The sequence below is a fragment of the Pleurodeles waltl genome, chromosome 9, assembly GCF_031143425.1.
Source record: "Pleurodeles waltl isolate 20211129_DDA chromosome 9, aPleWal1.hap1.20221129, whole genome shotgun sequence".
Classification (NCBI taxonomy): Eukaryota; Metazoa; Chordata; class Amphibia; order Caudata; family Salamandridae; genus Pleurodeles; species Pleurodeles waltl.
Window position 1 is genome coordinate 166,862,534 of NC_090448.1, and position 27,271 is coordinate 166,889,804.

The 27,271-nt window shown below is 41.7% G+C and overlaps 1 protein-coding gene and 1 long non-coding RNA gene across 2 annotated transcripts in view; one reads left to right on the top strand and one right to left on the bottom strand.

Moving 5' to 3' along the window:
- ADAMTS9 (ADAM metallopeptidase with thrombospondin type 1 motif 9) overlaps window positions 1-27,271 on the top strand; it is a 704,469-nt gene that overhangs the window by 419,543 nt on the left and 257,655 nt on the right. The gene's annotated exons all lie outside the window — the stretch shown is intronic.
- LOC138259062 (uncharacterized) overlaps window positions 16,939-27,271 on the bottom strand; it is a 100,556-nt gene continuing 90,223 nt past the window's right edge. The window contains exon 4 of the long non-coding RNA XR_011198632.1: window positions 16,939-21,583. This is a non-coding gene — a long non-coding RNA (uncharacterized lncRNA). The remainder of the gene's footprint in view (window positions 21,584-27,271) is intronic.

Sequence of the window (27,271 nt, forward strand, 5' to 3'; positions counted from 1 at the left end):
TCCTCTGACTGCACCAATCCAACCATCTCTTCCAGGCATATCTTTTATTTGTACTAGGTGCCAATGATTGAGAGAGGAAGAATCTAGTGTCTTCCGAAATCCCAGTCCCTTGAGATGATCACCTGATATCTTTCAAGCCATGAGCGACAATTGTTCCTCCAAAATCAGTGGATGTGGATGCCCCATTGGGTCCAATAAGAGATCCTCCGAATGGAGAATTCGAACGGGAGCAGCACAGCATAGTGTTAACGCCATCTGAAACCATGACTGAGCTTTCCAGCATGGGGTTACCAGACCCAATTCTGCTCTCTGACGAATTACCTGGGGGATGATTCGAGGAATCATGGAAAATGGGGCAAAAGCATATTGCAATCCTCCTGTCCAGACTTGGAGAAAGGCATCTGAGCTGAGGGTGCTCAGATCCGGTCTCCAACTGTAAAAGAGGGGAAGTTGTGCATTCAGTCGGGCTCAAACAGGTCCACCATGCACAGACCTCAAAGCTGATTCAGAAATTAAATACTCTGGGGTGAAGATGCCAATCGCTGGTGTCCCAGAGATGTCTTGAATTCCAGTCCACCAGTACATTCACCCTGTCCGGTATGTATTTTGCTGTTCTGGAAATCTGATGGTCTAGACAGAAATGCCAAAACTCTTTTGCAATTTCCACCAACATTCGAGACCGAGTCCCCCCGAACTTGGTGATGTATCTTACTGCTGAAATGGTGTCCCTCTTCAAGAGTATACAACATTTGGATTTGAGAGGGGACAAAGTCTTCACTGCAAAGGAGCCCACCAGAAGCTCCAGGCAATTGATGTGTAATTGAAGTTGTTCTTGGGACCACCTTCCCCCAGTTTCCATCTGACCACATCTGGCTCCCCAACCCCATCTGCTGGCATCTGATTCTATGATCACTTCCGGAACTGAGGCGAAAATCGCCTTCCCATTCAAAGCGCCCATAAGAGTCAGCCACCATTGAATCTCCGTCCGAGCTTCCTGTGAAAGAACAATCAATTCGGAATAATTCAGATCTCGCTGAAGGTGAAGAATTTTCAAACTCTGGAGAGCTCAATAATGTAAGGGACCCGGGAAAATGGCCTGAATAGACAATGCTAGGAGGCCCACGAATCGGGCAAGTACCCTCAAGGAAATTGAATGAGCAGACAAAGCTCTCCTCAGTTCTTTCTTTGTAGCCAGTCTCTTGGTTAAGGGGAGTTTTAGTTGAGTCAATAAGGAATCTATCTTGATACCCAGGAAGTCTATATTTTGCACCAGCACTAACTGGAATTTTTCCATGTTGATTATGAAACCTAGATCCTGAAGGAGTTGTATTGTCTAGGAAAGATGGAGGCGGGCCTGACGCTCAACCTGTGCCATGATGAGGATGTTGTTGAGATAAGATGTACAGCTTTTTCTCTTAGCCATTGCATCCCCGGGCGCATGACTTTGGTGAAGCACCAGGGGGCGGAAGAAAGACCGAATGGAAGGGTGGAAAACTCGTAACATTGGTTTTCCCAAAAGAACTGAAGGAACATGTGATGAGGGGGAAAAATAGGAATGGTCAGATAAGCATCTTTGAGATCCAAATGGACCATCCAGTCCCCTTCTAGCAAGAGATCTCTGAGAAGATGAATGCCTTCCATTTTGAAATGTCAGTAAACAATCCATGAGTTGAAGTGTTGCAGATTGAGTACCAAGTGGGATCCCCCTCCCTTCTTCTGAACATGAAAAATCGTACTGATAAAACCTCGTGGATGAGGGTGAGAAGTGACAATCGTGCCTTTTTGAAGAAGGGCCTCTATTTAGCGATCTATAAAAACTCTCTCTTCATGGGAAAAACTGAAAGGAGGAGGGATAGCAGTTTGCTGGGGTTTTGAATAAAATTCTAGATGATGACCTGCTATTTGTTCCAGTACCCACGCATCCTGTGTAATCAAAGACCAATTTTGAACAAATGGACTCACTCTGCCCCCCCAGAATAACTTCCCCGGAAGGAATAATTGTTACCTGTTTGAAAGGGATTTGGGTTGTAATATCCTCCTTTGTGGGGTCCTCTAGGATTGCGGCTCCTATATCCTCAGCCTCTGGTTGGGTAGAAATTGGAGCCTGTTTGGTAGTTTGAGTCCCGTCTACCCCTCTGATATGGACGAAAGGTAGGACATGTGAAACGGGGCCACACGATCGACCTCTGAAGTGCCCAGCCCAGTGAAAAAGGCCACTGTTACATACTTTCTTGATTGAGGTTTGGGCTTTGTCCAAAACTGAAAAAGTAGCGACATGCTTAGCAAGATCTTTGATGAACTTGTCGCCAAACAAAAGGCCTTTTGCAGCTGGACCAGCATGAGCTGGAGCTAATTCCGCTAACTTCAGGTCAATGTGCAACAAAAATGACTTCTTATGCTCTGTGGATATAGAGCAGTTAGCATTCCCCAAAAGACATACGGCCCATTCGGCCTATTCCAACAAGGCGTTCAGATCAATAGGTTCTTGCGACTCTTTGGCCTGAACTGCCAAATCAATAATTTTAGTTAGGGGACCTGTAATATCCAATAGTTTGTCCTTACCTCCATGCCAGGCCCTATCAATAACTTATTTCAAGTCTTTCGCATATTTGTTAAGAAAAGTAACCATGTGCGGATCTAGTTCAGTGGTCTCTGCTTCTTACCCTGTGAGTGCCAGACGCGGGTATTCAAAACATAGAGTACTGCGAATATCCTTCTCAAAATGTTTCCTGAGACATGATTGCACATAAGAAGCCACTTCTGGACAAGGAGTCCACTCTGAGGACCTGGGAAGCACTATATTATCTGGCTCAAGCAGGAGATTTTTAGTCAGAGGGGAGATGAATCAGGGTTCTCTGTATGATGCGTTTTGCATTTACGCTTGCCTTTGCGCTTTTCAGAAGCTGAATCCTCTTCCGAATCGGAAACCGATGACTCATCGGTTGAAATATGAGTGGATTGCACAAGGGGTTCGGAGCCTTGACTCTGAAAGGCCCATACTCATATTCTTTTAGCACTGCAATACTGGTGTGCTCCCAGGGGTCAAAATTTGATCGGCCAGGCTCATTTACATTGACCTCAACTGGGATGGAGTTCCCCGAGTCTGCACCAAAGCGCCTGAGTCCAAAATTGAATATAGGCTGCACAAAAGGACATAAGCATAAGGCCTTTACTAAAGCCTTATTTACTAAGTCCTGCACGTGAAAATCGAGGGCTTCCACCAGGCTTTCTTTCATGTGCTGGTCAAACTGGCCAGTGTATTCCCTATATTGGTTATCCTCATTATATTGGGCCATATTTGCAGTGCAATTAAGATAAGCAGAGGTCCCAGTAAAACACTGCACCGATTACCGGGGGGGGGGGGGAACCCAGGTGCTCAAGAGGTCAAAACAGATCTTAGCCGGTAAAATGTAAGTATTTGCCAATCAGAGGAGCCCAGTCCCGCTTCCCCTAGAGCAGTGGTTCCCAACCTGTGGTCCGGATGCCTCCTCAGGGGGTCCGTGACTGCTTAGAAAATTCAATAATATTAACAGATTAATATCTGAGCTTTTAATAATGACTCAGTGAGGGGTCCCTGAATTCCAATAAAGATTCAGTGGGGGTCCCCGGGCTCCAGTAATGATAAAGTGGGGGTCCACAGAAGTCAAAATGTTGGGAACCACTGCCCTAGAGCAAAGCGCTTATAGGGTTTATTACAGCCCCCTTGGGCGTAGGACGGGGAGTGCTGAAGCTGAAAACCTGTCCTTCCTCCGCCAATGCAAGTCGCGCGCTCACAACACTCGAAATAAAGAGTTGGGTGCATGCGCGATCACCGCGGCAGAGAGAGGACTGCCCGAAACAGACCGCGCTTCCCCTGACGCTCCTCACCAGCTCAACACAACGCAGCCAAAAAGGCCGTTGTCACGGGAATGCGACACACAAGCTGTCAGAGATTCAAACAAAGGCGCCTATAGGCAAACCGCTGCGCCATAACAAACACAACAATAAATTTAATAAGAAAATGTTTGAAGGGTGTTAGTACTTATCTCTGCATCAAGCAGCAAAGAAAGGGGGCGGACTTTAGTGACTCTGATATATATAATGGATGGTTGGCCCTGATTGGGGGTCATCACAATAACGCTGTGAGACTCTGTGAAATGTAGAATTTGTTTTTACTGTTTACTATTGGCTACTATGTGATGTCAGTAAAGAGAGAGAAAGCATAATCTGAAGCCTCCCTTCCTGACATAGAATCCAATATTTTCTTAAGGCTACTGCGCTCCTTCAGTCTGCCATTTTCACATCATTTTTAATTATTTTTGATCGTCTAGAACGAAACAAGACATGTCAGTTCTCATGTCGTGCAGTGGTGTTAATTAGACATATCATTTCCAGTATCTATTTTTACATTCTTACCTTATTGCATGCGGGCTCCGGCTGATACGGGAAGTATCAGTCCTCTCTCTGGGCATGTTTCTTCCTTTCCTGCTCCTTCGCCCTTGTTTCCTCCAGCGAGGTAGTTTAGATACAATCATGTATTGGGGTACTCTATTTCAACTCAGTGTGCAGGCAAAGGGTCGGAGGACAAATCAGTTTGAGTTTACTTGTACATGACAAAAACACACATGCAAATACGCACACACTATTTTGCAGAAAATGAAGGCAAATATGAGAGCAAAAAGAACACACATATTATTTGTCTTTAACATTGACTCCTAAGAAAAAAAAACATAGTCTGAAGTTAGTTACACCTGAGGATACTTACCCTCAGAGTGTCCGAGAGTTTAGTGCAAGCAATAGAGGGGGACGGTAGGTCAAAGAAGAGGATCTTGGATCACAAATCTATTGATTTAACATCCATTCACAATATCAAACTGATTCCCAGTTACTATACCGTTATGAGGCTTAGTGGCCATATACATGTAGGTTCACGCGCCCTTATAGAAGCTTATGTACTGGAGACTAATAGAGGAACAGAGGCTGGATTTAATTTTATGTAAAATTAGTGTTACAAATGTGTAATGGCTTAAGCAATTGTGATTTCCTTCACTAGAATTTCTAACTGTGAGCATTAAAAATAGTGAAACTAGTGTGGTAGTATTTTGAGGTCCAACCCCTAAAGCAAGTGCACAGAACAGTTCTAGCAGGCCTTATGACGATCCGTCAAAGCAGCCTTGCATTAATAACTTAGTAAGGATGGGGGATGGAAACTAAGCACACCGAGGGGAGGTGGTCACACATTACATACCGAGGGAGTGGAGCAGAAGCAGACTGGTGTAAAGAGACGACTAGGACAAAGGCACGGGGTAAAAGAGAGGGCAGGGGATCACACAAAGTTAGTACCAAGAAATAGGAGAGGGGCATCAGCAACTGCAGAGGGTCGAAAACAAAGGCAAAAAGGACAGAGAACAACCTACTTCCCGGTGATATGAAACGGAGTGCAAACTACAGTGAAATAAGCTCTGAATTGCAGATGACTTCTGCTCCTATTTGGCCCCACAATGTGTCATCAGCAAGCTGTCTCCATACAGAAATTCCTTCAATGTGCTGATCAATGTCACTTTCAGCCATGTTCCTCGACATAGAAGAATTACAATATGAAACTCTGCTTCGTCTGGCATGTTCAGAGATGCAGTAATTCCAGTTCCAAAGTGGTTAAGCATCAATTTGCATAGAGGATTTATATACCACAGTAACACTAAACTGAAGCTTTGCCGTGCATGTAAAGTAATAGAAGCGCTCCTCTGACACAGCAAAAATATATGATTCATCCAGCCCTTTCCAGTGCTAAATTCTACCTCTCTTTTATTTTCCGCAGCATTGTAAAACGTAATTTCTAAGGTAACTGATAAAAGAGGTGCTTTCAAAATTATTTTGTTTGGTGCTTTCAATAGGAGGGAGCGATGGCTGAAGCCATGAGGTGATTTGGTAATATGAATGGTCCTTATTCTATGTTGTACTTCCTGGGTCTTCACAACACCGATAAAAGACAACTGTCAGGCCATTAAGGGTAACATCAATATGAAGAGATGTTTTCTCCCGCTGAGCATGCACCTCTCTGTCATGGCCACTCTAGAGGGATCAGAGAGGTGGGGATTCAAATTATGAAGTTAAGCTGAGGTGATTCTAATGTAATATTATTGAGGACATTGAATTTGTCTAATTGAATCCAGATGGCAATTGTGCAGAAATAAGCAGTAGTGGCAACCCAGATTTTTGCATGGTTTGCTAGGCTCTCTTTTCAGTAATACTTACAGAGAGTTCTTAAAACGAGAACACACACTAATATGAATTTTATCACTAAAGGGATGCTGTATTAAACCACTGAAAACTCAACACTAAGAAAACAACAGACACTATCACACAGTGGTGCCTCAATTTCAAGATCCTAATAGAGAATGTTATATTATGCCATAACAGTGGTGGATAGCAGTATACAAATAACATAACATCTAAGTTGAGTAGTAAGATGTCCTAGGAAATGTTCCTGCTACCCTTAAACTGTCTGTGCTAAAGGACATTTGTATCACTGCTCTGGGAAAGTCTCATGGTTCTACGATGCAGACGACCCATGTTACGGTTGATAAGACATCTTCTAACATTGCGGCTCACACTTATGTGGACATGACCACTGTGGCCAACTTATGTGTAGCCAAGGCTGTTAAACTGCAAAAGGAAACTTCAAAGGAGTTAGACTATCTGGAGTGGCATTATATTCTTTCTATGTTAAATGTTAACAAAATATGGAAACCAACATAAGGAAGCATTATACATGTCAAATGCCATGCAATGAATGTAATTCAGAATTGCAATATATATAACTCTCGGACACGCAGAAAAATGTTTTCCTTTTATCTCCTTTGTGTGAATTTGACTGCTTATGAAATGTGCTATGTTGCCAGCACTTTAAAATGAAGATCAACATGTTCAACGAGATTGTGCACAGCAGAGAAAGTTCTGCTACTTTCGACCCCAAATGCAATTTGGAATGTTAGATGCTAGATATGATTTTAAAGTAATTTCGTCTTTGGTCGTTGTAGTGAGGATATCAATATGTTCCATTGTGATCTAATTATGAGCAGACTATTAGTCAGGTGAGCATCTTACATCTGCAACTATTTGATTTCACGTAAAACAACGGGGTACTAACAGACCATAATGATTACTCTTTGGCTACTATTTTCTAGACCACAATCAGACATTTTGGGCCTCCAGTTGGAACTCGAATTATGATTTGCAGGACATACATAATGAGGGCCTGCAGCTATCTAACCAAACCGTTTCAGACATCTGTTTTTGTTTAGAGTCTTCTTGTCCATCATTTTCTCTTGGTAGCATTATTGTGTGTTGTAGAATAGAACACAAAAGTTGCATCCCTAAAGGATGTTCTTTTGTAAGGCAATTCAAATATTTCTAGTTTTTCTGGGTGAGGAACTGTAATGACTTCAGGTATCCTTTGTGTTTTCTAGTGGAATGCCTGTAGATAGCAGCATGCGTGTCCATTGGTTGCAGGTTGCACTTTGAATCCTCCTTCACATTACATATTAGAGACAAGAAAGCATTAACATAACATAACATATTGTGAAGTAATAGTCATAATTGATTGATTCTTTGTTCCAAAAGATCAAGGTTCTTGAATGACTGCTAAATGAAGCAAGTTTGTGCTAACCTCTCAAAATGTCTGAATATAAAGTAGTCTATTGTAACATGACACAATCCTTCTTAAGAAAAGTCACGGTATGAGGAGGTGTTCAAATATATAGAAGCAAAAGAGGTCAATGGCTCAACGTCCCAACAAATCAAAACACAAAGGCCCCAAAGTACTAAGGGCCAGATGTAGCAAACTACAATTTTGCGAGTTGCAAATTGTGAGTCATACCGACTCGCAATTTGCAATTCGCAAAATTGTATGCAGAAAGGTGTCTCAGACACCTTCTGCGACTCGCTATGGTGTCGCAAAGACCCACCTCATGAATATTAATGAGGAGGGTCGCATTTTGCAACCACATAGCGAGTCCATGTATTCACAGGAATGGTGGCCTGCTGGAGACAGCAGACCTCCAGGTCTGTGACTGCTTTTTTAATAAAGCAGTTCTTTTTTCTTTTTGCAGCCCGTTTTCCTTAAAGGAAAACGAGTTGAAAAAATAAAAAACTTCCGAAATCATTTGGTTTCGTTTTTTTCAGAGCAGGCAGTGGTCCATAGGACCACTGCCTGCTCTGAAAAAATATTATTTTCGGAATTCACAAAGGGAACGGGGTCCCATGGGGACCCCTTCCCTTTTGTGAATGTGTTACCACCAGTGTGACACTGGTGGTAACTGCGAGTTCGCGGTCACAAAGCAACTCAGCATGGCGGAACACCCCTTCCTATTTGCAAGTCGGTACCGACTCGCAATTTGAGGATGTGCATCGCGTTAGGCCTTTTGCATGCCGCAAATTGCGTTTTTCGCAGTTTGCGACATGCAAAAGGCTTCCTACATCTGGCTCTAAGATACTGGTCGCAAATTGAAACTCTTCCTTTTGCAGCCAGCATTTGTTTTTTGCGAACCGACCTATGTTCTTGCAAGACGCTTCCAAAATATAGTTGCAAAACAACCTACCACGTGAACATTAATCAGGCAGGTTGCAATTTTTGATCAATACAATTGGTTCAGTCCCACGGATAATGGCCTGCAAGTGTCAGCGCACTTACATCCCTGTAATTGACTTTTAAATTATTATTTTTTATAGAACCCCAATGCGTGTAAAAGAAACCTGGCTGCTTTTAAAAATAAAGTGTTCCTTTTTTTTAAATTTCAGTGAGAGTTGATAGTGGTTCCCTGCAGTGGTCCTTCTCTTTTGCAAATAAGGTACTGCACCAACTTGGGAATTGGTAATGTATCAATTCCAGTCACAAACCACTGATAAATATGAATCCGAATTGGCATTTGGAAGTAATGCCCATAGCAAAAGCCTTCCAAATTGTGATTCGATATTCACTCTAGGAACTGGTAAATCTTTACCAGCTCTTAAAAACGAGATTAGTACTGTCAGAATAACATGTTAGTATTTGCAATCACTCTGATTTTGCAAATGGGATTGTCTATTCCCAATTCAAAATGTCCTCCTCTATTTAAATTTATATCAGATTTAGCTGATGATATGGCTTGCTCTGTATCTCTGCCTTGCTGGTGACTTTACTGTTCAGTTAGTGTGAACTATGAGGATTTACATTAGGAGTTTTATGCCTCTATCGATCACTGTAGTACTGAATTAGTTTATTTTCTCGCCCCTTTTGACTTCGTCAATGTATTAGCCATCTCCGGCTTGCCCACTTGCACTGTCCCTATTTTCAAGGAGCAGCTAAGATTGTCAATAATAGAGTATGTATTTTTTTCTCGGAATTTGGAGGACCTAATATTGCATGGTAGGATCCTTTCTCCATGTTGTAGTGATCATAACCTCACAGAGGCCATGTTATCTCTGCGCTTTAGGGGGAAGCATAGGCGGGATGTTGATGCATGTCACTTGAAACCCAACTCTGATAACCTAACATTGTGTGGAGATTGTCTGACCCTGCTCAAACCCTGGCAGAAGTAATTAAAGGCAATTTTGAACAGATTAATCTGTACTTTGCTGAAGAGCTGCTAGGTTTCTGGATAGTGGAAGCTTTTTTAAACTTGTGACCTTGTATCAGGAAGGTCCTTCTGAAACCGGTCGAATCGTTGGCCGACACCCCAGGTGGTTTAACTCAGATTGCTCTGCTGCAAACCAGGCTTTTCAGCTGGCACTTGGTGCTAACCGAGGTATACTGTTTTGATAGTACAACTCCCCAAACATTATAAACAAACCTCAGTGATGCGCTGGCAGGTGTTTGTGTCTGCACAATGGGAAATCTTAGTCCAGGCCTCTAAACAGTGTAACAGTGACAGACGCTTAGCGCACTATAAGATTGCCTAGTACTATTTCTTGTAATATTGTTCCCAGTGTTTGAGAGGACCACTTTCATGCTATTTAAGCAGCTCCCCCATACTCTGTTCCTTTTTGTATGGATTATACCTTGGTACCTTTTTTTCGGACTACCCTTGAAGAAGTGGAGAAAGCCGTAATTCAGAGCGTGGGTGGAAAGGTTCCAGGTCCAGATGGGGCCCCTATTGATCTTTTTTAATGTAATATTGCTTTGTGGGTCCCTTTATCAACTAATGTTTTTGATAATTTATCTCACTCTTTTTTACCTGAGATTTGGGGTACATCCATTATTGTCCCTACATTTAAAAAAGGGAATCATTCATCTCTGGCATGTTATCAGCCAATTTCACTTATAGAGAAGATTCTTGGCTGTATTATTTATAATAGGGTTATGGCCTGGGTAAATGACAAGTCTCTTCTTCACCAATGTCAATTTGGGTTCAGGTTCAAAGTTGGAAGCATTGAGCAATGCTTTAACCTTAATTTGGTTTTAAGCATGTACACTGTGGCTAAAAAGGCTCTACTCTACTGGGCATTTATGTGCCTCTTGTCAGCATTTGATTGTGTGAATCGCGGTAAACTTTGGCACTCAATAGCTGTGCAAGGTCTGGATTTAGTCTTATTTCATTTTCTTGCTAATAGAGATATGAGGGCCAGGGTCTGCATCAGCATGCAAGATGATGTGACAGGGGATATTAGAATCCAATGTGGAGTGAAAAAGGGGTGTGTTTTGGCTCCTCTTTTATTCATTTTATATATTAATGATTTGCAATCTCACTTGACTCAGGTTACTCCTGAAGTTCCAGTAATTCAGGGTAAACCACTGCCCATGCTTCTCTAGGCGGATGTGGCTGTGCTCTTAGCTGCCCCCCAGGGCATTATGTCAGTTAGTTCACACATTTGTTGGTTTAAAGCCCTCCCTGGATTTGCAAACACATTTTAATAAATCCCACATTATGGTTTGTGGTCCAAAGTGCAGATCATATCCAAAATGACATTTAGCAATCAGTACCTGAGCAGTGTTAATGTATTTCCTTATCTGGGTATTATTTTTTTCTGCTCATGGTTCTTGGACACATAATATTGCTCAGAGTTCTATTAAACTATTAGCAACCATTGGGTCACTATGAAATCTTCCTCAGTCCAGGGGTGGGGTTCTGGTACCAATGTTAAAAACATATAGGGGGTCATTCTGACCTTGGCGGTCAATGACCGCCATGGCGGAGGGCGGCGGAAGCACCGCCAACAGGCTGGCGGTGCTTCCTGGCCGATTCTGACCGCGGCGGTAAAGCCGCGGTCAGAAAAGGGGAGCCGGCGGTTTCCCGCTGGCCCAGGGAATCCGCCATGGCGGCGCTGCTTGCAGCACCGCCATGGGGATTCCGAGCGCCTTCCCGCCAGCCTGTTTCTGGCGGTGTCCACCGCCGGAACCAGGATGGCGGGAACAGCTGCCGTGGGGCCCCTGGGGGCCCCTGCATTGCCCATGCCACTGGCATGGGCAGTGCAGTGGCTCCCTAACAGGGCCCCACAAAGATTTTCACTGTCTGCTGTGCAGACAGTGAAAATCGCGACGGGTGCCACTGCACCCGTCGGACCCCTTCAACTCCGCCGGCTCCATTCCGAGCCGGCTTCATTGTTGAAGGGGCTGTCCCGCTGTGCGGGCCGGCCGGCGGTCTTCTGGCGGTCGCCCGCCGGCCCAGCGGGAAAGCCGGAATGGCCGCCGCTGTCTTTTGACCGCGGAGCGGTCTTTCGGCGGGAACCGCTTGGACCACTGCGGTCAGAATGACCGCCATAGTTCTCAGTGCGTACCCATTGCTATGTATAGGTCTGAAGTTAGGGTAATTGCTAAGTCTATGGCCTTTCAACAGGAAGCGAATAGTCTCTGTAGAAGGCTGCTTTTGGTCCCTTTCTCAGCTTCACACTTCATCTGCCACAATAAATTAGTACTTTCCTATTTTGGGGATCTGATAAGGGTCCGGCCGATCATGTTATGCTTAGCTGTCTGGCAACATTTTGAGGCTGTACTGACAGAGGAGATAATAAGGGACTGCTTGGATCTGGATCATGGCCCTTCTTTTCCCTGGCTTGCTTATGTAAAAAGTGAACTTACTGAAGTGGGTAAGCTAAATCTGTTTACTGACCCATCTTCCTGTATTGGGGTGAACAAGAAGGCGGTATCCAAAGCACTCTATGATTACATAGACCTAAGGTGACTTAGAGGTATGGAGGGGAAGTCCAATGTTGACAAATACCTTTGTTTGAGGGAACTGAACTAATCAGCTGATTATATTTGGTCTGCCCGTATTCGTTGGGAGCGTTCCTTGCTTTTTCGTTTCAGGGCGGGCACCATACAATATCTCCATTGTTTTCCTCTGGGATTTGTACATAATCTTCATGTCAAGTGGTGCCCCTATGATGACTCATCAAGACAAAAATTTGCTTCATTTTATGTTTTTTGTACATTTTATGTTAGATATACTAAGCTTTATTTAATCCTACTTTTAAAGAAATATTGTCATGATGTTGGTCAGTGTAGGCTTGCTCTGAGATTTTTACAGTTGCTTACCAATGAAGAAGTTGTCTTTTATATAGGGATTTTTTAAATTCGCCGTACGAACCTGCAGGTCTATGCTATTTTAAATTTTGTATCTTATTTTTTTTGTCTTTTTTATATTTCAGCATTCATAGCTGCTATAATTGCCATTGTATGTTTTTATGTGCACCTTTATGGATTTCAAAATGAATCCGAATAAAGTTATTATTGATTGACTACTAAATAGTGTAGTATATCTGGCCTTAAGATCATGAAACAGGTTGTCTCTGTAGCAGCCCCTAAATGATGACAGTAGCTATTTCTCTCCTGCAGAAAAGCACCTACTATCAACATTTTCAAAATGTTCCGACATATAAGTACTTCTTCAGTAAGCTAAATCATACCTTGCTATGGTCAAACTGCCCAATGTATTTCATACGTCTATTTGCTTTGACTTGTATGTATCTGGACTGGTACCTTACTGGCTTCTACCTCTGGACATATGTTGTTTAACTCCTCGATTCACAGTGAATTTGTTTTGCCCCAATATGCGTCAATGAGGCCTATTCATCAACTGCATTTTGTAGTATTTTTAGTAGCATCACAGTAGTAGCACTAATGCACTACAAAATGTTGTTCACTAACCAATGTACTGAGGTTTGCATTTCCACCTCTCCTATTCCAATTGCAGAGATATCCACACATACTGGTATACATTTCAGTTGTAAATATTGGAACTATGGGGGAGTGCCTGAAAATGGGGAATATTTACAACTAAAGGGGGAGAGGGTTTAGTTAGGAGTAAGAGGGGTTAAGGGAGGGCTAAGGTGGGGTTTAGGGAGGGGTATGGAAGGACATGCACTCACCCCAAAAGAGTAGAGAACATATGCACTAAAGCATTGTCTCAGAGACACAGGGTGGGTACATCTGGCCTAATCCCACTGCTATTCACAAACTGCACTTCTATAGCTACTACAGCCACAAAGGACCATGTTGTAAAGTACTCCATTTCAGAGCGCAGTAAGTCCAGCATCGCTTGTGGACCCACTGGTACTGCAACACACTCCCATAGAAAATAATGGAAGAAGAGACTTAAAATAACAAACAGCCCATATGAAATGATGTATTAAATTACCTTATTTTAACTTTGTTTAAATATAAATTTGTTTGTTGTTAAACATTATATATAGATAAAACGTACATTAGTTTACTAATAAATATGTTAATAATGTTCTTTCGAAATGTAAGCATTAATGTAACTTTAAGTTTAAAAAATAATAATTACATTAATTTTAATTTCATACATACCTTTACAGAATATTTACCCCATAGTAAATAAATAAAAATGTTTTAGATTATTTTTTAATGAAAACATAAGAAATGTTATGTTAATTCAATTTAATGTATTATAAATTATTGCATATTTAATTACATATTAAGCTACTAATGCTGTGGCATTTTTCATTTTATTCTACACTTAAAATAAATATTTTAGATTAATTTACATTAACATTTAAATGTAACATACTTTTACTATTTTTAAGGTTTAATAAACTTTTTATATTTTCCATTAGTTTTCCATAGGGAGATCTCCCCTCTAGTGGTGGAGACCTCCGTCTAGATGTGAAAATTTACAAATAGTAATGTTACACTCATAAATTAGTCTCCACCCCCTGAGTTCAGGGGGTGTGGAGACGTATGTCTACCCTTTTGAATAACTTTACACTCATAAATGGTAAATAGCCAACACTTATAACGTTACTCAAATAAGGTACACTAGATTTACTCCTGTGGGAGTTTATCTTTATGAAAAGGCCACTATATGTTTCCCTCTGGTCCTTATGTAGTAATGACTCCTTACCTGATTTAATTATTCATTTAATGATTCCAATAGTGCGTTGTGCTAGCTTTGATTGGTGTATACTCCTTGTCACAATTTGTAACATAATGCTTGCCTGTATGTATATTGTTTTTTGCACTGTGATGTATTGTTAAGGTCTTGCTCCATTGCGTCTATCATTTATTCTATCCTGTAAATACCTCTTCTTGCCTGACAAACACAAATAAACAAATATGCCCATACATGAGAGATCCAAAGTGATCCTGATGTCGTTATCAGTTGAAGAGAAGACAGGAATGATTTTCCTCATTCTGGTTTGTCATTTTATTTTTATGAATAATAATGAAAGAAGCCCAGGGTATTTTCGTAAGCTCAACCACGCACAAATATATATTTGTCTGCATCAGAAGAATATTAAGTACTATAAAACGGATACAACTGGAATGAGGAATGTGAAAAGTATGCACATAATCCTTATTCAGTTCTCATTTTTAAATAATCCCAAAACTTTACAGTAGAAAGTAGTAAACAGATGAACAATGGGCATGAGGCGCTCACACTATGCCACAGAAATTAATAATAACAGATGATGCGTCTAAAAAAAATTGACCATTATCAGTTGAATGGCAAATATCATTGAGTCAGCCTTACCTTTGCAGGGGTGTAATTATTTGTCATGCCGGGGTGGTAAAAGTAACTCAACCTGTGGAAAAACATTCTCTGGCACAGCACAATCAAAGTTGATTCACAGCACAGTCAAAGTTGATTCACAGGACAGTCAAAGTTGATTTGAAGAGGGAGGAGAGGGCTAAAAGTACTTATGAAGAGTTTTCAAAATAAGTTGAGTTTCAAGATGACATTGGTGTAGAGCTTTACTGGTCTTCAGTTTATCAGAAACAATTCACATTGGTCGTGTCTAATATTGCCGTGAGTGAAATATTTCTACATTGCAGGATTGATAGAACGGCCTATGGCGTCTGATTCCAAAGACTTTTACATTTTAAAAGGTTTGTTAGTATATCATAAATAACTTGCGAGAATATGTGGGGTGTGTTATCACTTAATCACGAATCCTAAAATCTTTAAGTAGAGTACTATTAGGACAGTTGGTAAGATTGTCCAGGAGGTTCAGGAGATGCAGTAGTACAAGTTCAAATATCGACAGCCTGTACTGTATGAATAGTTTGTAAAATACCTCCAGCTCCATCAGAGAAACTCCCCTACAGGCGCTAGGTAAACAACCAAGTATTACTTATTACTCCCGTACGATCCAGAACTAAAATGCCTTTCATCTATATTCAAAGTAGCATCGGTTTTGTGCACAGTGATGTCAATAATATATCACATTATAGACTTGCATTTCTAACAATTTATTTAGTGATACTGAAAACAACTTATAAAATCTTTCATCTTATGCATGTTCTGTAATGTATATTATGATACATTTCGAAGGAATATATTATATCGAATGTGAATAGCTACTAACAGTAGGTGAACAACTCACAAATGCGAATTCTGAAGTATCTAAACCTTTGGAATTAACGAGGGGCACTGGGCACCAACATTACTCAGCCTTGGTGTAATGCAACTTGGTGGGAGGCATAATCGTATGATAAATAACGTTCAGGCCTCAGAGATCAAATGATTACTTGAAATGTTTTTTATATGATGTAAACATATCCTGGCAAGGCACGAGTGGAAGAGCTACTTGATATTTGTGTGTGTGCTGAAGCTGAGCTCCCACAACACCCAGGCATGGAAGACTGCCCTCTGGAAAACCAAAGTTTTAATTATAGCATCTTTGACTTACTCTTGGGTAGCACGAACCGAGCTCAAGGCTTATCTAGGAAGGTATTGAGTTTGCAAGATCCATAAATCAAAATCGTTAAAAGAAAAGAGCGGTTTACTTTTCTACTATACTCTCCTTACGGGCGATGCTGGTGAATTATCGCCAGAAAAATATTGCTCAGACTTTTTATAAGTCCGGCTTGTAGGACGAGGGTGAATAGTTAGGGCAACTCATGAGTGGGTAAGATGTGACTTGCTTTGTATTTCTTGTGAAAAAAGTGGTGTTTAAAGATGTGAAGTTCTAAACCTCTAGACCATCACAATGTATTTTAAAATCATTGACAGCTTCTTGAAGATGGCATTGTTTAATAAAATGGTACAAAATTTGCCCTGCGCTACAGTGTGACCAGAGGGCTGGCAACACACTGCTTGGATCCCACTTACAGTTGCTTCACCAATGCTAAATATTCCCATTTCACTTCTGCAGTAGTCCCCGAGTAGGACTTTTAGCATAGGTGCTTTGAGCTGCAGAGCTTCCACGTTGACCCTAATGTCGGTGGAAACCCTGATAGACAGATGGAACACCCAAATACTCTCTGCCTCATGCATCATCCATGCTAGGTAGGACACCTAGGTCAAGATGATGGGTTGGGTAAAGTGAAACTACATATCAGTCACAGTCCGTGAAATGCACACACTTCTACACAAAGTTTGAAGATGCATGGCATCAGGATGGAGCAAATGCCTCTTCTTACCCGACAAACAAAAATAAACAGGCATGCCCATACATTTCATATGAGAGTTCCAAAGTGATCCTGATGTTCGTGATCAGTTGAAGAGAAGACAGGAATGCTTTTCCTCATTCTGGGTTGTCATTTTATTTTTATGAATAATAATGAAAGAGGCTCAGGGTATTTTCGTAAGCCCAAACATGCACAAATATATATTTTTCTGCATCAGGAGAACATAAAATACTCTAAAACGGCCAATCTTAGTCTGAAGCAGTGCTGAAAAATGCTGATGAACTGGAATAAGTTCTGAACGTGTGATAAACCCCTTTAATGAATGATGCAGGAGTCGAGGACGTTGGATGCCCTCGGTGGCATACCTCAGTTTCTTTTGTATCTTGGGTTTTTATGCAACCTTTCTGGTGAGCAGAATAGAAGTTGAGACTGAAAATTCATGGCTTATGAGAGGTTTTGTGTGATCTTGCAGTGATGTAGTTTTAGGGGGTGGGACAGCTCGAACAATCATTGTGATCAGGCCACAGCTTTGTCCCACTGAAGTTTAATATACCAGGAATCCCGCACTTGGGTTATTACAGTTTTTATTCAATGCAAATCGGGATCTTTAGTGTTGCGTGTGCCTTAAAAGCCAATAAATATTCAGGCACTGGCTCCCAGGAGGCCAGTTCACAGTCTTGCTGAACGCCAGCCAGCAGGACCTTAGCTTTCTCGGCATTTGTATTTCCCAAATACAGGAAGACAAAACATAACAGTAAGCAGTGAACTACATTGAAAGGATGTGGTTTCAAGACAAACAGCGGGATAATACAAATCTGAAAACAATTCTTTGTGTTACAATTTATGGTTCCACAACAAGTTTTAATTTTGAGGCCGGACTGGCCGTACCGGGCATTGGGCGTTTCCCGGAAGGGTGGGGAGCGTTTTAGTTACTAAGGGCCGGTTATATAGTAGTTCAGCATTTTTAAAAGCACTGCAGAGTTCCTTGTGTAGCCATCAGTAAAAATGCCAAGATAACTCTGGTGATGAATGTGCCTGCTGGAGAGAGATCAGGTTTTGTCTAGTGGCAGTTTTGACTCATCTAAGTTAGTGCGGAGTGTTAAAATGCCTGCTGCAAAGGTCGTACACTATGGAGATCACAGAACAGGTTTTTTGTGGCCATACCTCAGTGGGATACTGCTTTGCTCACAGAGCTGCGTTTGTCACTGTGCAGTTCATAAGTTACAATCAAAATCTATCACAGTGAGCTATGACTGCCATCTAAGAGCTGCATGCTGCGTGGTACAGGTTAGAAAGTTATGTTTTTTTTCCAAGTCCTTGATTATTCCAATTTTCCTAAAAATATTTTGGGTAGAAATAAAATGTTATTAGTAAAGTCAACCCTAACTCTTGCGTTACAACCTGAATCTTGAGTTTATGCTTCCCCGGACCAGGCACTCTTATAAAATGTCTACCAGTATGGATGCCATGTGAATTCTACACCTTGTAGTCCCCTTTGCCAACATTCTCTATACACTGATTTACACATGTATGATTCATTGTCTCTGTATGGGTGTGTGATGTAGACTGTTCCAACACTTAGAGAGGGGCTATGGAGAGATGAGAGGCACTGTTAGAGGGTGATGGTGAGGGTATCGTTGAAGAACGCCAATAATGATTGCTGTATCCTGCTGTATTGTTAAGACATCATTTACTATGCTTTAGAAACAAATTTAATTGAATATATAATGAAAAATGTGTTGCAGAATGCACAGTTCATGCTATTTTACCCAAATGTTCTTGCAGGGGGAGAACCCCCAAGCCCCATTGCAGTGTTCAGGCTCACTCGCTATGCACCCTATGGTCTGTTTTGACAAAATTTGCCATGGCTGCTTTGAGTTCCCAGTCCAGCCCTGTTTAGTTAATGTTTGATATGGCCTGGGACAGTTTTGCAGTTTAGGTCACAAGATAAACATATTATATATAATTTTCTAAGGGATGAAGGTACACACTGTTCCAGGTTTGTCCCAGTACTCCCCAGGGCATCATAAGAAATGCTGTTCAAGGCAGTCCATAACTTACAGTGTTTCTTGTATCTAACATTCTCCATAATGAGAGTAGGGGAACATCTTAATTTCCAGGATGCAGTCTTTTCTCAGTTTGCAAGATCTGCCTTTGTAGACTTTAGCAGAAACATCCTTCTAACAAAAACAGGACAACCCCATCAGGAATAACAATATTTCATAGTTGTTAATGAGCGCCACACCTCCCCATAGTCACTAAGCAGAACTGCAACACTACAACACCAAATCGTACAATAACTGTACATGCATGTGTTACTGATTAAAGGCACCATTTTCATGATGAAGGCACCTGTGTTGTACTTTGTTTTGCATTTCATTGTAGTTTTTTAATCAACTGCTTCTAGTGGGCATCTCATACTTCTATAGACCACTTCATTTGAATATGTGCCACACTTACCAGACAAAAACAGTAAAGCCGAAATATTTTTGGCATTTCCTTACAAGTTATTTTCTACTTGGGGCTGCCACCGCATACTCAGGAAAAAAGGATATGAGCGGGTCAGTGTTACCCACGATTCACCTATCTACTCACTCAGCCCCCATGAACCCACCTGTTTGTCCTTCTATCTACCACTGTACAAACATTTACCCACACCTATGTACCTAGTCAACAACTGCCATGCGTCTCTGATCTACCCACACCAGAGCGCATATCCACCCACTTAAACATTCATCCATCTACCCACAACCAAAACTCCACACATCAACTAACAACCAAACATTCATTCTTCTTCATACACTTGCATCCATCTATGTATTACACCTAAAGTCACCCAGCTAAACAGCCATACATCTATCCATGCATCCACCCAACATGTATGCATGTTTTTGTTTGTGCATCCAAATATATCACGTGCATCATTGAACTATTACAATAAAAAATACAAACACCTAAAACTAGCCAGACCAATTGGCATTGCCAATACTTATTTTAGTTAGAATTCACAGCTTTAAGAGCTTTACTGCACTAATATTATGATTGTGTGACTCAGTGTTCACTGCAGCATCTACAACAAATCTACGCAATTTGCTTTGTCTATGCCACAGGTCCACAGCATACTCATGCATTGAATGCATTATTAAACATGTGTTCTCATAGTAGAATCCAAAAACATGTGTTCTCATAGTAGAATCCAAAAAGTAATGTGTGAAAGTTTTTATATAGTTAGCCCTAGGACCCATTCAGAAATGTAAATTCAGATGTAAAGGGGTGCTCATTAACACATTTGCCTTTTACTACTTCTTTGAGTTTTACACAAAAGGTTTCCTGGCATTTACTGGGGCACATATCCCTGCCACTCAAAGGATGGAAAGTGGGTGTTACAAGTAGCGGTTAATCTTGTAAGTTTGGGAATGCCCACTAACTCATACATTTGGTCATTCCCAATCTCCCCCACTTTCCTTTTCAACCTAGAAAGGGGTGCATTTTTACTTCAGCAATGGGGTAGCATAAAAACCCATTGCAGAATGAGAAAGGGAATAGATAATGCCCAGATTTGGTGAAGGTGTAGGGTAAGGGTTTTAACCAATGGGAAAAGCGCTTCCTCATAGAGGAAAAAGAGAGTGTTTGCATTGGAGAGCCTGATCCCCCTCGGTGGAGTCGTTTGCTATGGAGAACTCTATACAGCAGGAATAAAAGCCTTCTTCACAAAGTCACATGACCTTCACAGGTGTACGTCTGGAAACCTCAGCCAATCGGGGCAGAAATATCTGCCACTTCCTTTCTAGCGTTCTTTGTGACTGGGCCTCCTTGACAAGAGAGAGCATGAACCATGCAAGGTCCATTAATACTTACCATTAAATCATCCACAGGATGCGATATGTATCTAGCCAAACAGGTTATGTAGCCCGCTGATAGAGGCTGCACGTATGTTCATTAACATCGTACTGAGCAGAAGAACAGGTACCCTGCTTTTCTCCCATTTACATTGTCAGGATGGGGTTCTTCGGAATCCACACTCGGATGTGCAAAGGACTAATCTGTCGACTGATGGATGTGCCTGCTTTGTTGCTGTGGGTGTTGATTGTACACGTCATTTGTGAAAACAAAAGAACATAACAAACCTTTCCAGATAATTTCCTACCAGAAAGAAGCACTGTGCCATACTTTACTTGGCATCATAACAACGAATCGCACATTTTCTAATGGAGTGTGGCGGTATTCGCGCCTGCTGCTTATGTTTCTTTGTGGTGTGGTAAGAATGTTCCCTTGTGGGAAAGCAGCACTTTGAGAGGCTAGAGCCTGGCTCGGAGAGAGAGCTCTCACGGCCCCTCAGAGTGAGCCTGGGCTGATGCTAATGAAGTGCCCGCCACCATGTACTTCAAAGGCCCGTGTTATGTCTCGGTAGTGTTTTCCTAAGGTGTTGGGGGAGGGGAAGGAAACCACAAAAATGCTTTCTTCGTCTACTGCGTGAGAATGACAACACAAGAGAGGGCGAATAATGGAAGCAAGTGGCAATTATAAGGCTTTTCCTATTTCCACGAGAAGCTGGCGCTGCCCCCGGCAGTGAGATTAGTCACAGGGTCACAGCGGCTTTCAACTCTTTGTCTCTGGTGAAAACGAGGCGCAGGTTAGCGCTGACCAACGTCATTACCATAGTCTCTTCCTGAAACGAGGACGGTCCGGTTCAGGAAACCACCACATCATAGCATTCCTTGTGCTTTACCGCACTTTGTGCTATCACCAAATTACCTCGAGAGAGGGAGAGAGAGAAGTAGATATTAATACACATCACAGACAGGAAGGAGATACATTTGACACAGACAAACTCATTCGTTATGTTGTGAATGTTAATGTCTTCTAATTTTTAGGGTTTCTTGCCACCATTCCCATGCTTGGTCACTGGCTACTGATTTATTTGATTCTTCTGACCTCACATCATGTCAAACGCACTGCTTAGAAGAAAAGAGAGTCCTTGACAGGAAGTGATTTTTTCAGATTCTTACTGTAGAGGATTCCTGAGATGCACACCTGCAAATGCTGAAGTACCTTTCGAGTTGTGCTCTTCGCACAGGTCCTGAGGGACTCGGTTCTGTTGAGACGGACTCTATTAAATCACCACGTACATCAAAGTGAGAAATGATGCTGACAAGACATGGTGGGCCACGGAAAGGAGAAGGCTTCTTCCTTGTCTCAGAGTTAAGGTTAGGATAGTACAGTGTGCTGGTGAGTGCAACAGGAGTAGAGCGAAGCTGCCAGGAATGGTAACAGTAAGTGTATGCATGTCAGAGATAGGAAGACATAGATCTGGGACACTGCATTGAGGTCTATAAGTTAAGAGATGGAGGATCATGTGCTTCTCCTCATGTTCATAATACATAAAGTGGGAAAATCTGATATTCACATTGGTCTTTCCTGTCAAACAATGATGCACCATTGCCAAGATCACTTGAAAGCATTCAGTTGGTAGACGTTCATCCTAATGTGGTAAAGCCCTTTAGAGTCTCTTGAAAATACTCTAGACTAACCCAGAGTTATATTTTAATGAACCATAAGAAGGCAAGCCTAAATCTGAGGTACTCAAAGGCATCTACTAATTTTCTTCGCAGGAAATCTTTGTGGCCCATTCGATCCTAGATTGACTATTGGCTGATTTCAGTCTAAAGCACACAGACTAGTAAACATATTAGATTACATACATTAGATTTAATTATTAGTGATCATATAAGGCATATTGTGCAGAACCTCAGGAGTATAATGATATGTTTGTAGGAAGTACTTCATATTTTTGTCCAGGGTGTCGCCAAACATTTTAACCCCAAAATGTATTTGTTAATTGAAGCAATGTAATTTTGATGTCATATATGTTGATGCAGTAGGATGGAAATCTTGGGAAAAAAGAAAATATTGTTTGGCCAGCTTGAAGAGTTATTTTTCTGTAAATCCAAAATGGATGGCACGTTGAGTCTGCGCACAATGTGGTGCCTATCTTGGAAGTATAAAAATAAAATTCCCAGAAAGCTTAACATTATATTCTAGACTTTTAAAATAGTTGCCATGTTGCTTCTACATGCAACATTACAGCCATCTTGGAAGTATAGAAAATAAGAATTCTAGATGACTGGCTGCTGCTATTGGCTTTGCCAGTTTCTACAGGCTCAGCTTTCAAGAGTACTGGCAAAACCAATAGTAGGGGGCAGCAGAGTGAAAGCGAGGTTTAGGGTAAAAGAGAGAGAGAAAGACACTGAGCCACAGCAGTGCTTTACTGTTGGGATGGTAATACAGCAAATACAGAGCCAGTGAGTAGCGAGGGAGGTAAACGGAGGATGATGGGGCTGTGCATTTATGCTAAAGAAACAAATGGAGAGAGAAAGAAATAGACAGCTCCAGAATATGCCTTCCCATGGCCTGCTAAGCAAAGCATGATTAAAAAAAGAAAATGTTGTTCCCTGATGTGAGCAATGGCATGGTACACGGAACTAATAAAAAATGAGGGTGAAACCTAACTGCTACAGGATTGGGGCAAACACACGAATATAAAGTAAACCATCTATTTAGAAGCAGGGCATTGAAATATACAAGAAAGCCATTGAGCAATGGAAAGGGCAGGCCTAATGCCCACTCTATATCATATACTGTTAGTTTTAGTTACAATACTCTCTGTGATATACAGCTACGGATGTCTGCAGATAACCCACACTGAGCTATAAGTGAACTGCTAGCACTCAACATGGGACAACTGTTAGATCTCTTTCATGACTGCTGTCTTTTTATAATAGAAGCCAGTTGATATTGATGGCAGGGAGAAACAAGTGATTGATTGGCGAAACTGAATGACAGAATCTGGAGCCTCCTCTTACTGCAGGCCTCTTTTCCAGAAGCAGAAGTTAGGTATTTGATTACTATCATATCTATGGCTGCCGATGGGACATGTATCTTGGGGTTCATCCAAATCAGTTGATCCCCTCTCTGTACCTTTTTCCGAAGTTTTCCTTTTCGTTCTTTCCTTGGCCCAGCAAGGCTTCCTCATGTGTTCTCTTTTTTGAGCCGATGCACAGCTGCACTTTATGGCTCATAACAATCAAAACTGTCTTTCTTGTAGCTATAACATCTGCCAGGAGGGTTAGGGTATTGCAGGCACTTTCAATTATTCCTCCATACACTTCCTTCTTACCAGACAAGCTGATACTTGAACCCCAGCATCCTTTTGCCAAAGGTGGTCAATCATGTTTACGTCAGAAAAACATCATACCAAAGAATCCCGGGTGGACTCTCAACTCCTTGTTAGAATTGCAGAGGCACAGGAAGGGAAGGCATTTCAAAAGAGAAACATCTCTCAAAGGATCATCCTTTGCATTAAGATCTGATACACAATGGCCAACAAACAGCCCCTGAAGGCTTAACAGCTCACTCCACTTGACCTACACATGTGACCACTGCATTAGCTAGAGGAGTCACAGTCCTGGACATGTCAAGCAGCTATGTGGGCATCACTGCGCATGTTTGCCAAACACTACTGCCTCAACAGGTCCGGTGAGACTGGCACTTTGCACATTCAGTCCTCCAGTACCACATCTGGGGTCCAGGGCTTGGTAGCTTTTCCGAAGTATGGAATCTGCAGCTAGAAGTTTCTTTCAGATGAACAAATGACTTACCTTCTGTAATGCCTTATCTGGTAAAGACTTTTATCTAGCCACAGATTTCCTACCGACCCTCCCATCTTCCCATTCTGCGAACTGCCTTCTCACATTGAGAGATCATTTAGGACCTCACTTTTTACACACTCCTCCTCAGGTTGGCTCCATGCTTCTGGTGTGGAAAAACAGTCAAGTGAGGTCGGCCTGCTGGGATGGCCCATATCTTGGTACTGCAATGTCAGTTCAAGCTCAGACACTACCAACAGCGCCATGCGGGGGATGACCGACATCACCTACTCGCGTGCAAGAGGATTGCTCAAATATTTCAGTATCCTGTCTGACACCTGGGGAATATTCTAAGGTAAGGAATCTGCAGCTCTATGGAGTTTCTACCATAATGTTTTACCAAAGGTAAGTAACTTGTTCAATATCGCAGCAAGGGGGTAGTCCTCAGGGCTTGGCCTGTGGCCAGGTCCTGCAGCAAACCTGCCACAGGCAGCCAACCCTACACTGCGCATGGCTTTTGGACATACAGAGCAGGGAGTTGGCAACAGGGCCTGGCAGACCCACACAGAGGCAGTGTTATTGCTTACTACTAATGAGGAAGGAGTGGGACCAAATGGGAGGCGCTTGTTGGTGATTTGGCGCCTCTGCATACTTAACAGCATTTAAAAGAGCGAACCATGGACTCTGCACTCAGACCAGGAGACAACAAGAGAGAACCCACTCATCATGGATAGTTACTACAGAAGACACTGCGCTCCAATAAATCAACAATGTGTTCACCTCCTTCAAGAATTTCAGATCGTTTTTCAACATACAATTTTAGACAAAACACACAGTCCATCATCCTTGAAAATGGTGGGAACAAAGTTGCATTGGTGGAGCTTGTAGGTCATTTGACTCCTTTGCATACTCAGCAGCAATTAAAAGGGAGAACTGTGGCTCTGCTCTCAGACCAGGAGATAATGAAAAAGAACCCACTCATCGTAGACGGTCACTACAGAAGTGATTGCGCTCCAATAAATGAAGGATGCATTCACCTCCATCAAGGATTTCAGATCGTTTTTCACTTTGCAAATGTAAAGAAAACACAATGTCCATCATTAAAAGGGGAGGGGAGGCTGCGTGGCCAAAACTGGCAAAAGGAGGGAGGGCACTAATTACGCCCCCTCCCCAAAAATATTTTTTGTTTTTGACACAATCCTGTGGTAGGCCCATGGGATTGCTGCAAACCCATGCATTTATTTTTCCTATTTTGGCCCATAGATAGTAGGGGAACATGGTGTCCCTACCCTGCCTTTATATCTTTTTCCTTCCTAACCTCCAGGACAGGGGACTAAGTCCCCAAGTCCTGTAATGGCTGCCAGCAACATTTTTCTCATGTTGCTGGTAGCAAATCAGAGCACTTGATCCATCCCCTGGGGGTCTGCCTCCTGTGGCAACGAGAAAGCCCAAGGGGAAAAGCTCCCTGGGCCAATCAGAATGCTCTATTTTTTAAAATTAGGTTTGAGTAACTATCATAAGACTCCCTCAAACTCAACCATCCAGATATACAAATATTTTTTAACCTTAATTTCTCAAAAACTACTGAACGGACTTACACCAAATCACAAAAAGCACAATCTGTGGACCAAGATCTAGTTTCCTGCCAAGCATAGTGTAATTCCATTCCGCAGTGTTTGTGACAGCCCTGCGTAAAGAAGACTATGGAAAATGCATGGGGATTTTGTGTTTTGGGACCCCCCCTTCTTTCCCAGCTCCCTCATGAGGGATCAAACCCAAACCTTCCATGTGCAAACCAGGCAAAAAAGAGTACTTTTTAAACTAAATTAATGGAGATCTGTCAAACGGTGCCAAAGTTATTAGCAACACAAAACAACATTTCCTATGCAACATCTGCCTTACTATAACTACCCAGTGGCAATCAAACAAACTGGTAGTTGTGGCTCCATTACACCACAGAGGCCTATACCTTATTATATAAGAATAGTGCACTCTCCTTAGGGTCCGATAGCCATCAAACCTCAATTTCTACAGCTGTATTTAGTCCACTAAATGGCTGCAGCTCCAATATTCAAAATATCATGTCTGATTTGAACAAAAGTCCATCTAGAGATCCTATAGTGATAGTTAGGAGTCATTCCGCAGTCAATTCATTGAGATGAAGGAGGCATCCAAGCCTGGGAAATTTTCAATCTCTTTATTCTTTCTTCTTCAATTGCCGAAAATATAGGTTTTGTTGTGATGCATTTCGCCCCTGCCATGGGACTTCATTAGGGCCTATAAAAATATATACACACATTTTTACTATATTTACAATAAAAACATTTAAAACACAGGTCCATACATCCAAATTCATCTGTATAGTGAGTATTCCTATTTTAATTTTTGAACATTATTTGATTCACACAACCCCACGGCCATCGCCATATAACCACATCATGTTATTTACTGTGGTCCATTACCACGTTTTCTGTCAGTGTAAATCAGATAAATTATTTATCCCAAGGTTTTTATCATACCATAATTATTTTGATATCAATAAACATGTCACCCCTAGTTGCTATTACAATAATTAATGTTAAGATTTCAAGGAAGAAACAACATTCCAAATATTCATATGATGCCCAATCATTTCAAACTATCACTAAAAGGCCCAATATTTGCATCTAGTGACAAATATTACGTCTGGGTTAGCATATGTACAATTAAGACACTTAACAATTATATGAATCATTAATCACAATCTATTTTGTAAAAATAAATTCACAGTTCAAAAATGCTGAACACAGTAAATAGG